General features: G+C 53.9%; 1 protein-coding gene across 4 annotated transcripts in view; it reads left to right on the top strand.

Moving 5' to 3' along the window:
• The first annotated feature begins 402 nt into the window (after positions 1-402).
• The window catches only part of Zmiz1 (zinc finger MIZ-type containing 1), a 206,056-nt gene continuing 192,896 nt past the window's right edge, over positions 403-13,562 (top strand). For 3 of the 4 annotated variants that reach the window (XM_021182703.2, XM_021182704.2, XM_029468727.1), the window contains exon 1: positions 403-775. The gene's annotated coding sequence lies outside the window, so the exon portion shown is untranslated. The other variant, XM_029468725.1, reaches the window with a different exon arrangement.

The raw sequence follows: 13,562 nt of genomic DNA on the forward strand, positions 1-13,562 counted from the left end.
CCTTCTGGAAGTAATTTTGCTCCTACCAAGGTGATCCCTTCCTAGGCACATCGGTCTCTCCTCTCCAAACTTATGGGATGCGGAGAGGGGGGCGTTAAAGAGCAGCGAAGGGAGGCGAGAAGAGGGACGAGAGTGAACAAGCAGCAGAGGAGGGTGAGGGTGGCGCGGAGCCTAACAGGGTTCGGAAGAGAGCTGAGACCTGGGAACTGAGAAGAAAGGGAGGAAAAGAAGGGAAAGGAGAGAGGCGGAAAGGAAAGGAAAAGAGAAAAGGAAAGCGCAGCGAGCGCGCAGATGGAGAGCGAACCAAGGCAAGCAGAGCTGAGCGCCGGAGGCGCGGCACTCCGCTCCCGCCGTAATTCCGTGCCGGCTTTTGCGGGAGGCCGGCGGCGCGGGGCCCTTTGGAAATAGAATAGCCAATGTAATCTGACACTTCAACTTGCTCGGCTCCGGGCGAGTTGATTCACTTACTCACCCCCTAACGCCGAGTTCCTTTTCACTGTCTGTGGACATTAAAAAAGCGAGCGGCGGCGGCGGCGGGCGCCCGGGAGAGCAAGCTGCCGGCCGGGCGAGCAGCGATCCGGCTGCAGAGCAAGCGAGCAGCGTCGGCGCAGCGCGCTGACCCTAGCCCCGGCCGGTGAGGAGCCGGAGCCGGAGCCGGAGTCGGAGCCCAGTGGATTTCCGCGCTCTCGCTGCGCTCCTCCCGGCTCCAGCCTGCCCTACACGGCGGTGGCGGCGGCGCGTCCTCCAGCGGTGGCAGTGGTGCTCGCAGCGCCCGGTAAGTTTGGGGACAGAGCCAAGCGCCCGTTAACACCAAGGTTTCCACCCGCTCCCGGCGGATCGTCGGGGTGCGAGCGCCGTGTACTATACTAGGGCTTTCCTCTTAAAGGTTTAGCTCTGGCCGGGCGAAAGAAGCCAGCCGTGCGGGCTCAGCGCGCTGCTCTGGCCGCCGGGGGCGGAGGCTCTGGCCACCAGCGAGCGCCCAGCTTGTGTAGAGCGGCTCCGGATGAGCGCGGGGACCCGGGGTTCTTCGGGTGTACGGGGCGCCGGTGCGGTTGTGCGCGCGGACCCGGTGCCCGCCTCCTGCCGGCGCGCCTCCCAGCCGTCGCTCCGATCAGTCGGGAGCCGGCCGGGATACGGATTCGGAGGAGGGAGGAGAGGATCCGGGAAGGACTGGCTGCGTCTCCCTTGCCTCTTTTGGAAAGATGTGAAGTTGTGCTCCTGTGTGCGTAGGAGAACCTCCGGGAAGGCGCTGGATTCTAGGGTGGCAAGGGTTGGTGGTGTTAAGTTGTACCTCCGAATTTCTATGGAGAACACACTTTTGTACATGGGAGATGGGGGCGCGGTTAAGTTGTTTTGGGGGGAGAATAACCCAGGGAAACGCGGCGCGTGGCTAAAGCAGGGCACGTTGAAGAGATGTGTCGAGGCTTCTCGTTCGGGCTTCGGAAGCCGAGGGGGCTTTCAGGCCAACGCCTGGCCCGGGCTGCCCCAGTCGGGAGGCGAGCCCAAGGGGAAGATGTGTCTGTGTGTGTGTGTGTACGCGCGCGTTGCAAATACGAAAGTAATTTCCCCGTGTTCTTTCTTCCTCTCTGTCTCCGGCGGCGGTGGCCCCGGGGGAGTGGGAGGCCGACCCGGGAGGAGATTGAGGGGCCGGGCCGGAGCTGAAGCTCGGTCGGGATTGTGGGAGGGAAGCTCAGAAAGCTTGTTTCACATTCCTGGCGTCAGGGCCAGGGAGAAAACAGTGGGGAGCACGGCCTCGGTGTCGCGGTGCAGGCTGCGGGAGCGCGTCGCCCCCTGGCCGGGGACATCTGTCCAGGAAGCTGGCCAGGCGGGGAGAGGGCGCGGTGCAGAGGGCAGGCTCCCCGCCCTGGAGCGGTGGGGGCGCGGGAGAGGGGCGGCCTCCTCTCCCGGCCATTGTGCGCCAGCAGATTTTCACGGGAGACTGCCCCGAAGCCGCGGGAGAAGGCCAGGAGCCGGCCACAGCCTCCGGTTTAAAAGACACTCCAGGAATGTAAACAACCCGGGCGGGAGGGCTAGCGGACAGGAGCGCGCCAGGATTGCGGGCCTGGGCCCCCCACCCTCCCCCGGGGACAGCGGATCGCCGCGGCTACTCTGCCCTTCCCTCTACCTGCCGAAAACTTTTCCTTTCTCTGGCTTACAGTTCCACCTTGTGCCTCCAGCCCGGAGCAGGGTGAAGGGCCTCTCCCACAGCCCGGGCTCAAGGAGCCGGGCATCCCGGCACCCGACCCGGGAGCCCTGGAAGGCCCGGCGGCCAGATCTCTGCTTCGATGCCGAGACCTCGGTCAACGTCTCCCCCGGGAACTGCAGCTTCTTGGGCTGGCAGTGCTAAGAGTAACTGGGGCTCTGAGCCTGCCCGCCTGGATTGCTTGCTCGCGTTCTCCCGCCCTCCTTCCCGCGGCTCCTTCCCCCGCTCTCCCCCTTCCCCTTTCCCCTGACTGCTTTTCCAATGCCCTGACATGAGGGAGGAAGATTTAACTTGGCAGCCCAAACAAATGTTCTCTCTGAGATCTCCAAGAAGCTGGCTGGCGGCTGGGCTGGCGGGGTGAGTGCACCGCTCGGCCAGCCTTTCCCTCCTCTCTGCACTGCCAGGGACATTTGGAGCCCCGTGGGTGGACAGCCCCGCGCATGGACAGTGGGGACCAACCCCCCGGATTTGGAAGGGCGGTCTGTGAGCTGCGCCTGTGGAAGCCCCTGCCTTGGCGTTACATAGAGAGCCATTGGCTCCAGCTGCCTCCTGGTGCCAATGGTTTTCTTAAGCAACAGTTTGCCTCTGCTGCAACCTGGGAACTGGGCCTGGTAGACCAGAGGGTTGACTAGTGCAGTCTCCTCCCTCCCTCCCTCGTGGGTGTGAGGACAGGCTGGTTACACAGGGCAGGGCAGGAGGCCAGAGGCTGTTCCCAGAGGTGCCTGGTTTTGCTTATTATTGTTTTTTTGAAGGTACAGATAAAGGGATGGTGGCTGGGGCTGGAGAAACAGGCGACTTGGTTGCTGGTGAATTCCGGGGCCTGCCTCTCTATGCTTGTGCAGTGACTGGAGTGTGGAAGAGTTGCCTGTGAGCTTTTGGGAAGTTTAGATGAGGGCGCAAGCTCATGGCCTTTCTTATCCGGACTGGTTTTTTAAGAGGTCCAAAGAAGGGGGAATTCCTGGCCCCAGAGCGAGGCAGAGGGCTTGTGAACACCCGGGAGCCTTGTGCTGACCTTTCCCTCTTCAAGAAGAGGATGTGGAGACGCCAGCATCAAACAAAAGGCACATTGAAAGCCCTATCTATCTGCCTAGGAGCGAGCGTGTGCGGCAAGGAGTGCAGTTAGAGGGAGATGGTGTTGTCCTCTGAGTTTTATGGGTTTTGGTTGTTTTGTTTTTCTCCAAAGGACAGAAGCATCACTGGCCCCGAGTCACACGGTTAGGAGACCTCATCTTCTCATATGAATCAGAAGTTTAGTCTTGGGAACTTGGAACTGGGGCTGGGGGAGGAGCTATAGAGTCTTCAAGACTTGAGCTGCGGTTGTAAGACTTTCTGAGTACTGCTCACAGTCTCACAGAGGGGACTGGACTTATAAAAAAAAGTTTGAATAAATAGCCTTGTCTGTGCAGAAACGGCTGCTGGCTTCTTTGTGGGGACAAAATGTTCTTTTTTTTTTTATTTTTTTCATTCTAAGGGAAAGTCAGGGAGAGGGATCTAGGGCAAATGAAGAAAGACCTAGAAACTGGGGTTTGGCTCCAACACCCCCTCCGTGTGTGTGTGTGTGTACACACTCACACATGTAACACTTCCCTAGTCACAGTAATCCCACATTTTCATCCCTGGCTACTGTTTAGATGACCCAACATGGCATAGTTGTCATAGGTTCACTCCTATCAGGAGCTGGAAGGACCCAGCTGAGAAGATTCACAAACCTGAAGTTTGTATATGTCCTCTGAGGGCAAGGGGAAGCTTGGATACCTAGCTTCAGCCCCAGGTTCATTGGGTAGTTTTGACCCAAGTCTTAGGGTAAAACGTTGTAAGAAATCTGTACAGCAGAGAGTGAATTTGGGGAAACATCTTTGGGTATGGTGGCATGATACCAGCATGGTAGGGCCTGCTGGGATAGTGACTGGGTCCCATACATTTTCATTCATAGCTGCTCCTGTGGGTCCTTGCCAGGCCCCTGCCTCTCTTGCATCTTTATGAGATTCCTAGGGTTTTGTGTAGATAACAAAGGCTGCTGCCCTAATTACCCCTGACCCTGACCCTGTGGCTGCAGTTTCTCCTGGTGACTACTGGATCCTCTCAGCAGGACACAGTGGCCTCTACCCAAGCCCTCTCTGAGGGGTTGGGGGGTGGGAGCATCTTTGTTCTGAAGATACCCTGAGGCTGGGGTTGCCAGCCTGCCTGGGTGCATGAAGCCTGGAAGCTCCAGCCATGAGGCTGAGGTTAGGCTCTCCCTCACGGAGGCAACACACAGCCAACCTATCATAGACACTGGACAGGGGGAAAGAAAACCCTACCAGATGGCTGTGGCTTGCTAGCTGTGTGGGCCAGGAGGTCACTCTGCTGGGCCTCGGTCTCCTGATTTGTAAAATGGGTCCAAGCCCAGAACTCCTATCATCCTACATGGTTGAGGATGAGGCAGATACAAACATTTGAGTCTTCATCCTGAAAGTTCCTCACACTTTTGTGCAGAATACGTCTAGGACCGGATTGGGGTAAGGGTTGCTGGAATCCTTTTCCAGAGGTTGCTCTATTATTCTTACCTCCCTGATAGCTTACAGCTGACTGTTCAGCCTCAGCTTGCCTGCGTCCTGTGATAGGGTTCTCACCACCTTTGGGTAGCATCTCTACTTACTGGACGGCTGTGAATGAGTTGCAGGCCTTCTGGAAAACCTGATGAACTTTTGGGCTTAAAATGCTTTGGCCTCTCCCAACCACAGACTCATTTTCCCTTAATGACCGTGAGGTCCGAGTCCTGTAGGATATGTGTGTACCATATCATAACGTAATGATGTGTACATGGGTGGTGGGGAACACCCTTCCAATGGCTGTTTCCAGCCTAATTGCGATGAGAGGGATGCAGGGGTTCTCTTCCATCAGCTCTAGGCTGGCCTCTTGACACGTTCTTCCCTTGAATTGGCGTTCAACCTGGGAGGAGCTGCGTAATGAGGGTAGGGATCAGGTCGGGGATTCATGTGTTTAATGAGAATCCACAGAGTGAAGACAGTGGCCCACGAGGCCCAGAACTATGCAAGATACTCTTAGGAGCTCTTGTCCAGCAAGGGCTGAAAGACCAGTCCAAATAAATAATTACCCACCAACCTCTGGCTGCCTGCCATGTGTACGTGAGAAAGGGTGTGGCCATAGCCCCTTCTTTTGCTGGGTAATGGTCCATCTAGAATCGTTTTTCCAAACTTGTTTGATCCCGTTAACAACAGTGTCAGCTACTGTATGGAATTACTTCCATTTAACAGAAAAGAAAACTGAAGCTCAGAGAGAGGCCAAGAGCTTGTGCCTAAGCCAGGACTCAACTCCAGGCCGTATAGATCCCCACATCACAGTGTATTGATCAACAGCCCCAACTATACAGGGATGTGCCACAGAATCCTGTGTGGACTGACCCCAGGGGTGGAATGAGAGAATGAGCAGAAACAGCAGTTCTTTCCAGGAAGGGTTGCAGGTAGACTTCCCTGCATCTGGCTATACAAGGTCTACGCCACTAGCAGCTTCACTGGAGTTCGTTCGTTCATTCTCTCCCTGCCCCCACCCCCTCCGCCTCCCATCTAGAGCTTACACTGAACCTCAGATGCTGCCTGCCTGCCTAGGTATTTGAATGCACCAGCTTCAGCTCTGCCTGGCCCTGGAGGAGGAAGCAAGATTGTCCCTGGGCTGCTATGGTTTCTATAGATACAGAGTGTGACTCAAACTGCCCCTCCTCTGGCTGAGTCAGTCTCCTACACTATGTAAGGTGGCCACCCTTGTAGGGCCCCTGGAGTCTCCCTCCCCTCCCCCATGGCCACCACCCTTGCATCTGGTCAACTGGAGACTAATTGACTGCCACTTTTTGATACCCACTTTGGCTGTTGGGGTTGTGGGCAGTGGGTAACTGGGCAGGCTCAGAGGATACCTTCCCAGGAAGTCTGACCTGTCCTGGCCAGGCACACCTGTGCAGGTAATGACTGTAGCCCTGAAGGCCCAGAGCCTGCCCCTCCCATTAGGCCCAGCTGCCAGGGTGACTACAGGATTGTGCTGGGGGAGGCCGGGGTGTCTGAGCTAATTAGATTTCTTAGATTTCAACGCTCCCCTAATCCTGTTAGCCTGGCTGTAATTGTAACCACTTCAAGGTTTTGGCCGTGGCAGGCTGTTGAAGACAGACGGTGTGTGGAGACTCTGCTTTGCCCAGCCCTAGCCCTAGACAGCAGGTTGGGGATAGGAACTGCCTTCCTAGGTCTCTTGGGCGGCCAGCAGTGGTGGTGGTGTGTGTTGGGGGTGGGAAATGTTTTTCTATAGCATATCTGCATTGCAAGCTGTCAGAACAGATATGTCCTTCCAAAGATCTCCTTGGTCAAATCCTTGTCAGAGCCAGGGGGGAAGCTGAGGCTGAGGAGTGACATGGAGTGACGGGAGGGCTTCAGTAACTAGAATGGCTTATTCTTGGGACCATCAGAACAGGCTTTGAGTCTCCAGGGCTATGAACCTTCCTGAGGCACCTGTCCCCAGAAACATGGTTTGAGGGACGGGACTGTTCCCCTGTTGGTGGGTCTACTGTCTATCTCTCTTCCCCTCCAGCACACATGCAGATGTGCACACACCCTCATCTCTGCCTGTCTCTGTCCCTTGCCCTCAAACATGGGGGAGTTCGAATCTTTTGCCCATCACTTTTTTCCCCACATGCTTGTCAAACTCTATGCAGACTAGAACATGGCCAGGCCACTGATGGCGAGATGGTCAGAATAGGACTCTTTTGTACTTTCAATGGTTCCTTGTCTAAAATTCCTTTGGGGTGTCTGGCTTGAGTAGTAGAAACAGCTCACAATAAGGGATTCCTCTGTGGTCTATAGAACCCTTCCCTGCCTGGAGGCTCCCCCCAAACCCAAAAAGACTCACCCTATATTCTTAGCTGTGGGTCATAGGAATAAATACCCCTTCTACCACAGAACCCCCTTTTCTGGGCTTTGAACTCCTATAGAGTTAGGATTGCCTGTCTTTTTCTAGCCCAGGAAAATGGAGCCTTAGAAAGCAATAATTAAACTTCACTCAAAGCTAGCAGTATACAGAGCTGAACTAAACCCAGAACCTGGACTCTGACAGTTAGTTCATGAGTTCTTTAGACATGTACTGAACATATACTGTTGGCCAGTCTTTAGTGCACCTCAATAAAGGCTGTTTGTAACCTAGCTCAGGAGCCCAGCTGGACTGCGGGAGGGTAGAAGTGATCCTTGAGTTTGTTTTAAGGACAGTCTCCAAACCTCTTCTAGTACACGCGCTTGCGTGTGTGCGTGTGGGGATATGTTGAGAATGAATACTTACTTATGTGAGAGAAATCAAACCACAGTCCTCTTGAGAGAGTCCAAGCTCTTCCGCGCCAAGTCCTCCCCTCCAGTCCCCCAACCCACTTCCTGCCGACTTGGAGTTTGTATGGCTAGTGGCTTGTCTGTTTGCTGTTGGTTCCTCTCTGGACAAGGAAGCAGGGTTGGAACCTGCTGGCTCCACCCTAAGAGTCACCTGTGTCAGGTCCAGGTGACAGCTGCTGGAGGAAAAAGGGACCTGGCTCGGGATCCAATTGTCTGGACTTTGCTCTGTCCTCAAGGCTCCTGCCCAATCCCTCACCCTGCACCCTAGGTGGACTTTGACCTCAGCTGGGTCAGTTGAGAGGCTCAAAATACCATTTCAACAGTGGGCATGCAGCCTAGGCACAGAGGAGCTCTCCAGAGGAGCTCGGGAGGCTTGATTTTTTTTTTCTCCTGGTGTTTGGAAGTGCAAGAGTCTCTTTCCAGAGTCTCAGTTTTTCTTTTTGGATGGCACATGGGGAGAGTCCAAGCCCAGAGGGGTTCAGGGGCAGGGGTTCTGGGTCCACCAAGATGGCTTTCCTACAGCAGGCTATCACAGCTGGTTCAGGTGGAGAGGACTGTGTACCACTGAAGTTGCTATTGTTTACACACTTCAGATCATTTACTGAATCCCCCATCCCTGCTCTCACTCTTCTCCGTGTGGATGTGTGAGTGTAAGAGTGTATGTATATATGTGTGGGTATGTGTGTGTGTTGGGTATGTATGTGAGTCTGTATGGCTGTATGATCTGAGTGTGTGTGTGTGTGTGTGTCTCAGGACCTTAGCTAATGAGGCTGCACTAGCTGACCAGTGAACCTCAGGGAACCTCCTGTCTCTGCCTCCCAGCTCAGGGGCTGTAAGAGTGCACCCCAACACTTGGCTTTTTATGTGGGTCCTGGAGATTGAACTGGGTCTTCATAATCACACGGCAAGCGCTTCAGGGACTGAGACACACGTCTCTCCAGCCTGTTTCAGGATTTTTTTTCTGGCTGTCTGTAGTCTGTCAACTCCACCTTTTATATTTGACATCTCTGACCTTGGCCTCCACGTCTGTATATGAGTTATTCATGCTCTAACAATCACTAAAATACTGCCCTCCCAATAGGTTTAGAAGCTAGGGAGTGTTCAGTGTCTGGCTTGTGGCAAGTGTTTAAGGAACAGTAACCTTAGTCAGTGTCATGGGTGCTCTCCCAAAGTCTTAACTCCAGTGTACCGATTGCTCAAGGTCAAACTGACTCAGAACCAACCAGAGCTTTCTGATTCCTTGCCTTTAGGGCCTTCTAAAACATGGCAGGGGTACCTATCCTTTCATAGAGGCAATAATAACCCAAAGACATTTTAACTCAACCTTCCAAAAGGCCTGGTGCCCCTGGAGAATGTTCTAAGCCAATCTATCTGGCTTTCTGTCTGGGCGTCTTGTTTTCCCTCCTGCAAACCAAGGCCAGAGATGCCAAAAACTTCCCTTTTGGCTTCTGTCCATTTGAAAAGACCCAGAGTAGAACAAGCCTTGACACCTGCTAAGCTCTGTGCAGAGCATCTGTGAAGGGGGACAGAGAATGGCACCCTTGGCTACTCATAGACCCCTAAGAGCTTCAGTTTCCTTACCCACCCATTATGAACTAGGATGATATCACAGCATCCTGATGCAGGTTGATGAGGAGGCACAATACCCCGCCCCCTGGAATTGTTAACATAGCTTGCTTGAGAGCTCGTGGCCTCATTCCTGTAACCTCCATCTTCTGGAGAGAGAGCCCGCAGCTTACTTCTGTGTGGACATCTTTGAACAGTATCAGAAGAATGCCCTTGCCCACAAGGCTGGAGTTCCTGGCCATAGGAGGAATCGCTGGACAAGTCTTGAAGCTCCTCTTGGCCACATTCCAGCTCTGTGTGTGACCTCTACCTTCAGAGGACATTGTCTTTAGAAGCCTGCTTCTCATCCAGCCTGGCATTTTACTGGTTGGAAAACCAAGGTTGAAGAAAGAAAAGGGACTCGACTAAAGTCCCTAACAAAAGAGTCCTCCTGCGACATATTACCTGGCCCAGGGTCGAGTGGTCCTAGGAATGTAGGATGAATAGTTATAGGAATGGCCTTCTGGGATAGGCTGGTATCCCTGGGAGATAGTCCTATCTCCTGCTGCATGGGGTGGGCTGTGTCTAGATTCAGTCTGCAGCTCTTTCAGGAGGATTAGGTGGGGAGAAGTACCCCAACTCTTTCTCCAAGGAAGGCAACAGGCAAGCTTATGTGGGTCATCTTTCCCTGGTGCTGGGAGCCCTAACGTGGATGACAAGAACACTCAGCCTGCAGAAGAGCTGCCTGCCATGATACAGTGAAGTGGCCATCTCTGGGGGACAAGCTTTGTGTGCAGAGAGGCATTTTGGGTAGGGCCTTGAGGAGGGCTGTGACCCCCATCTGCCACTGTGGTTAACACATCATTTCCCTGGCTCACAGTCCTTATGTTTCTGGCTTTCTGGACTTTGGGAAGTGGTCTAGCTGTCTGGCAGGGAAAGGAGGCTGCTCATTAGCCTTCAGTCTCTCTCTACTCATTGTGCACGGGCCACCGGGGCCCCAGAACCTCACTATGTCGCAGATCCTGGGAGAAGAACTGAAATTCAGGGGGGAAATTCTAGTTTTGTTTTGAAGATGGGCTGTGGAGCTCAGCCTCTGCTGGACGCCCTTACTGAAGGGCGAGCCTTCAGTGCCCCCACCTGGCCTGAGCTGACTTTGAATTTCTGCTGTTTCTTGTCAGCCCAGCTGGTCCCTTTATTGCAGAGGTGGGCCTGCGTGGAGGGTTTGAATCTTTTCAGGCCTTAGAGTTTTTAGGCTATATACCTTGGGTAGTTTCCCTCTTTGCCTGCCCCCTGGCAGTGCCTAGGCTGCACGGCCTGTTCAATACCACTCACAAGCTCCACATACCCATTTCTAGTATTCCTGGGACCTTTGGTCCCCAAGTCCTTGAGGTATCTTAGCAGCCACATCCTCTGATGCCTGTCATACAGATATATGTCCTGTGTATGACATCCCCATAGTGTGTCGTGTGTGGCCTTGTGCACCTCCAGGAGTGGGCTGTTCCTTACTCCCCTAGTGGTCCCTTCCAGCTGAAGCCCAGTTCTCATCCCAGAGCCATGAAGAACCCGGGACTCACTCCTCTTTTTGACACAGCACAATTGTATTGCCTGGGTCCTCCTCAGCTGTATCTAAGGCAGGACGGAGTAAGCAGAATGGACTTCCTGGAGGAGATGGCTTTCTTTTGGTTAGGGTTTCTATCGCCAGGATAAAACACCATGACCAAAGCAACTTGGGGAAGAAAGGATTTATTCCCTCCTATAGCTTGTAGTTCACCCTCCAGGAAATTCAGGGGAAGAACTCGGTGCAGCACCCTGGAGGCTAAAACTGTTGGAGAGGGGCCACGGAGGACTGCTGTGTACTGCCTTGCTCTTCAGGGCTTGCCTAGCTTACTTTCTTAATACACCCAGGACCGCCAGTCCAGTGATGGCCCCACCCACAACCAGCTGCATCCCTCCCACATCAGTCACTAATTAAGAAAATGCACTGCAGACTTATTTACAAGTTGATTTTCTCAATGGAGAGCCCCTCTTCCCAAATGACTCTAGCTTGGGTCAAGTTGAAATAAAACTGTGCCCTGGGTCTTCTTGTTTTCTTTGAATCTGAGCAGCTTGAAGACATCAGGCTGGATGGGGAAGTAGTACCCTCAGGTCATGGGATGTGGAAGTGGCTAGGGAGGCAGATGGTTTGGGGGCACAGGGGGAAGAAGGCGGCTGGCATTTGCTGAGCAAGCAGGATCATGTACTGGGTGCTTTTGGGAAGGTGGCTTTGTCTTTCAGGCTCTTCCTGTCACATTCATTCACCACTAAAGGTGGAGCCCTGTCCAGGGAGGTGGGGGCAGCATGGACGTGAGACGTGTGTCCTCTCTAGCCCGCCTTCCACTGGCACTTGCCCGAGTCTAGCTTGTCCCTCACTGCCCACTGCCATCTGTCCAGGCCCATCCCACCCAAACAATCTCAGGCTCCAAAGCTCAGGGCTCTCTGTAAGAAGCCCTGGGTTTGGAATCAGAGCTGTTGGCATTGCTTCCTGTTGTGGCATCCCTTGTGGCTGTTAGGATCATCAGACAGGAGGCCCTACCCTTGTCAGGTGCTATGCAATAGCACTGAGTGTTACTACCACGTGCACCAGTAATAACATCAGCCCTTCATTTACACAGTGGGTCTAAACCAGAGGGACAGGTCGCTAGTTGAGCTGGAACTGGAACCCAGATATCCCAACCATGCAGCCTGTGGCTGTCCCTATACAAGCCCTCCACTGGAGTGAGTAAGGCTCGGGTACAAGGCTCCCCTGCTTGAGATTTCTGCTTTGTCTCATAGAGGTCTGGGTCCTAAGCCCCTGACCCTGCTCTCCAGAGCTGTTGGGCCTGGGGCAAGCATGAAGGTGTTTATTCACTGTGGTGTCTGGGGTACTGTTGGTCCCTTAATCGTGGCCTGCCCACGGCTGCAATCCTCTGGTAAGACACTTCAGTACATGTGGGGGGGGGGTCCCAGAAACCACTGCCACCACCCCCCCCCGAGACTCCTTGCCCAGGTGTCTGGCCTATTTAGCCACCAAATGTTGCTTTGTCCTAAACCACGGTTTGGATTTGTTGCTGCAGTGTCAGATGACATGACCCCTCCCAGAACCCACAGATCCAGAGATGATTTAGTGGGTGGGATCAGGGGGTATTAGAGGAACCTGCCCATCACACCTTCCTTCTCCCCACTTTCCAGATAGGGAACTGAGGCTCAGAGAGGGGAAATAAAACTAGCAAGGTGCTGGGTGTGCCTACCCTAGCGCTCTGGCCTCCCTCTGCCTCCATCCTCCACTCTCTGAGGCTGGCCTTCTCCCTGCTGGACCAAGTGCATCCTGGATGGGGGACGACAAGCAAAGCAGCAACCTGTGTGCAGTTCTCAAGGTTCTTAAAGCCTTCATTCACTTAGGCTGCTTCCCTGGGACAGTTAGGGAGCGTCTCTCACTAGCCTGAGAACCGGGCTGTGGATTTGTCCAGTCCCCAGTCCTGTTCCCCTAGGAGAGAGTGGTTATCTAGAATCCTTTAGGGTTGTCACCTCTACTGTCACTGCTACAGTACCTACTCTGTCAGCACACCCATTAAACACTTGAAATTGGGAAGTGTCATGGGCATCTGGTCCACACTTTGCATTGTGGTCTCTATCTTCCTTTTTGGTCAGTGATCAAGCCTTCATCTTCTCTGCTTTCTGTGCTGAGTTCTAGTCCCCCCTCTACCATTTTCTCTCCCTCCCTCCCCTCTTTCCTTCATAGGATCAAACCTGGAGCTTTAGCCACGCTAGGCAAGTACTGTACCACGGAGGTCCCCTCCCTGACTTGATGAGACTTTCTGAGGTTCAGGCCTGGCATTCACTATACAGCTGAGGATGCCTTGAATTCTCCATCCTCCAGCTGCCATCTTTCAAGTGCTGGGACCATAGGCAGGTCCCACACATATGGGTTATTCAAGGTTGGGGGTCAAATCCAGAGTCATGTGTATTGAGCCAATCCCTACTAATTTCTTATTTGGCGACAAGGTCTCTCTTAGTTGCCCAAGCTGACCTTGAACTGACACTCTACAGTACAGGTGGGGCCTTTCACTTTCCTTTCACCTGTCTCAGCCTCCCAAGCAGCTGAGCCACCAGGCTCACACAGCACACCGCAGCTTTTGAAGGTGAGAGGCACCTCAAGGCCGGAGCCTTGACATTTTCTCTAGCCTCTTCATTTGGTCTGGGGAACTTCTACTCATCCCTGAGAAGCCAGGTCAAAAGCTGTACCCTTGAGCTTGTCCCGATAGTATCAGATGCTGGGAAGGTTCTCCACTGAAGGCTCTCCCTCCTCCCTCCCCTCTGCTCTCTTTCTTAGTTGCTTGCTATCATCCTAGACTGGGGCTGGGACTGGGTCTCCCTTCACACTCCGTTTCTCCGTCTGTCCGTCCGTCTGTCCGTCCGTCCGTCCGTCCGTCTGTCCGTCC

Source organism: Mus caroli, chromosome 14 (assembly GCF_900094665.2).
Source record: "Mus caroli chromosome 14, CAROLI_EIJ_v1.1, whole genome shotgun sequence".
NCBI lineage: Eukaryota > Metazoa > Chordata > Mammalia > Rodentia > Muridae > Mus > Mus caroli.